The sequence below is a fragment of the Triticum urartu genome, chromosome 6A, assembly GCF_056163025.1.
Source record: "Triticum urartu cultivar PI428250 chromosome 6A, HENAU_Tu73, whole genome shotgun sequence".
NCBI classification, from domain to species: domain Eukaryota; kingdom Viridiplantae; phylum Streptophyta; class Magnoliopsida; order Poales; family Poaceae; genus Triticum; species Triticum urartu.
In genome coordinates, this window is record NC_141878.1 from 210,102,975 (window position 1) to 210,106,128 (window position 3,154).

The 3,154-nt window shown below is 39.3% G+C and overlaps 1 pseudogene; it reads left to right on the top strand.

The window, feature by feature from the left end:
* Positions 1 to 756: 756 nt before the first annotated feature.
* LOC147964782 (uncharacterized) lies at positions 757 to 2,365 on the top strand (annotated as a pseudogene).
* The last annotated feature ends 789 nt before the right edge of the window (positions 2,366 to 3,154 follow it).

The window sequence follows — 3,154 nt, forward strand, 5'->3', positions numbered from 1 at the left end:
GTTAGACCTTGTATTATTTAGACTTGTGCTTGTTTGGTTGTTCTCTATTGATCTGCAAGAAGTAGAACAATTTATCATCACTTTTGTTGATGTTTAAGAACTAGCTATATATGTCATATATATTCTGTACTTGCTGATGATTGGTGTCTAGTTTATTGTTCCTGTGATATATATACATATGTGTGTGTCTATGATGTGATGCATTTTATGTTTCGTCCTACATACTTGTTTCTTCCCTCTGTTAAATGTTAAATAGTTATATATATATATATATATATATGTTCATGTCTTTTCAACTCCCTAGCCGTTGATGTATGCTTGTGTTAGCATTTTATTTCTCAACTAAAACAAAAACACCCCAAAAAAATACATTGAATAAAATCTTAATCTGCCTTTGCTTATCTGCATTTTCTTTGGCGACAGCCCTGTTTAGTTTAGTTTAACTTTCTTGCTTTCATCACCCGAATCGTGTTTACCTAGATTTAGCCGAGCATAATCACCGTCGCCTAGTCCCTGTGGAGAACACGACATCCGTAGTTTGGGGCGTAAAACCCCCGCTATACTTACAGCTGATCATTTTGGCGCCGTTGTCGGGGACTAGCGTCGAGTGACCGTGTTAGGCTGTAGACTAGGTTTTGCTTCTATTTCTATCTAGTGCCATATATTTGTGATATATCTCTTACCCCTAACTACTGTTCTAGTTATTTTCTCTTTGTTTTCTCTTTCTTTTTGTAGGTTAGAACTATCTTCTCGGATATGGCTTACTATTCAGATCATCATGCTTATGCAAGCAACACTACAAACAGCACGGAAAGTATTCAAGAACTGATAAGTAAGATTTCCCATCGATTAGATGATTTAGCTCGGCAGCGAGAAGTAGTTTTTGAGGGTAGGCTTAGCTCTTATGATCCTTATTCTAGAGGTCATCCTTATGTTGCTCCTACATGCCATATTTGTGGATTTCAGGGCCATTCACCCGCAGAATGTCAGCGTGGTTACTCTCACTCTCCCGATTGTTATGGCATGAGCTTCGCCCCACAGCCTAGCTCATACCAAAACAATTACTCACATGGGTGGCCTAAAAACCAGAATATGTCATATAGGAACAACAACCCTGAGATCTCACCGTTTGCTTCTAGTAATCATATGCAGGGATTTAGGTATGAAGAGGAGAGCAACAACTATGCACCACAGCAATTGTATTCACCTCCTACTCATATACCTCAGCACCAGGAGATGTTGCCAATGGAGTTAAATGGTCCTCCATTTGGTCAACCAACACCTTCAACACAAGTGCCTACACAAGATGATTTTGATGATATAGACAAGCTCACATTGCTTAGTCTCGACTTCACTTGGAGTGCCGAAGATGATCCAATTAGGCCGGTGATACTAGAGGAAATGAAGAAGATCAAGAGTGGAAAAGAGCTAGTGGAAGAAGTAAGGAAGATTGAGAAGAACATCAACACTGGCTGCACTATCTCATCCCTCCTTGAGCTAAGTGTTTCTGGGATATCCTTTGATACATGTGAGGTCCCAACACCTTCACATTCAGCTGAGCAAGATAGCGAGAGTCCATAGGAAAAGATACTTCAGATCCAAGAAGAAATTCTCAAAGCCAAGGCACAAGATGATCCAAAGCTCAACTACCCAAGTGATCAAGTCGAAGACCTCAAAGATCTAATGTATATCCTTCCTGAAGAAGTAAAAGAAGCTCCTGTAGTTGAAGATGAAGAACTAGAAATGCAATTGCCTATCATCATACAAGAGCGTGACGTAGCAGGTTTATCTAAGCCTCTTGATGACATGCGTCCATATGATCTATTTGCTACTACTTTGCATTGCATGATACCATCAATTCAGCTAGACTTGAAAAACTGTTTGCTTGGACATGATCATACATACCCTGTTATTGGCATTTCTTTCATTTATGATGACACTTATTCTCCTTATGCTAGTCCTATGCTTAATGAAACATATCATTCCCATGCTAGTCTTGAGTTTAATGATAAATTTCATCCTCATGGTAGTATTGAGCTTGCTGAGTTCTACAATCTTAAACATGTGCTTTATAGCTATGCTTATGTAATTGGATACTCGATTGATGACTTGGAGGGTATTATGCCTACCGCTTGCCTTGTCTCTTTTGTGGAGTGTTCTTTTAGGTTTTTGCTACTGCACCGTTTACTACATGCTGACCAGGTTCGAGGTGACATTCCTTGGGACCCTGGTGGATTCACGGCATGGTGATGAGGAGAAGCAATGGCCACACACGAAGAAGAGTGAAGCTGGAGCAGGCATGGGGATAGAGAAGCAAAAAGAGAAGAACTGCAGAAGCGTTGAGCGAGTGCTACTTCCTATATAAGCCCGGTGAGCTGTTTCATGACCCATTTTGAAATCATCATCCAGAATTAAATTGCTATTTGGGTTGCTTGTGCCATTTCTTAAATGTTGTCCCACTAAATTTCACCTTTGACATATGGTTCCTGATGAGAATGTGCGAACTGATTGTTGAATGCCTTGTAAACTAGTGATCCCATTGAGAGCAATCACCTAACCACTATGGATAAGCATGCTATGTTCCCTGGATCGGTAGTATGTGAACCAGACATGGATGAGTGATGATTCTTGTTTTTGTTCATTTGAAAAGTAAATAAAGTATATATTATAATGAATAAATAAGTCTAACTACCTACAGTAGCATGTCATGTTCCCTGGATCGGTGGCATGTGAAATCGGGTTAGCTTGGGCAGTAATTAATAATAAAAATTGTAATTGTCAAACCAGGTGTATACCATGTTCTTTGGATCGGTGGTATGTTCCTTTGGGGAGACAAACAAAAAAACTAATAATTGGTCGAGCCGGGTGTATACCATGTTCTCGGGATCGGTGGTATGTTCCTTTGGTGAGATCGATAAAATATTATCATTGCTTTATTTTTGTAAATAAGTGATCTGATCACAAGTGTATGCTCTTTTTGTTCTCGAGATCATGCTCTCTTTAGGAACCTTTGGCACAATCATCATTTGAACTAGTTGATCTTCTTTTATCATTGTAAAAGTTTAAAATGGTCAAGTCTACTAGTATCCTACCGCTTTGAAGCACTCCTAACCATTAATTTTCACTAGCTAAGTCCAAAGCATGCACTATTTAG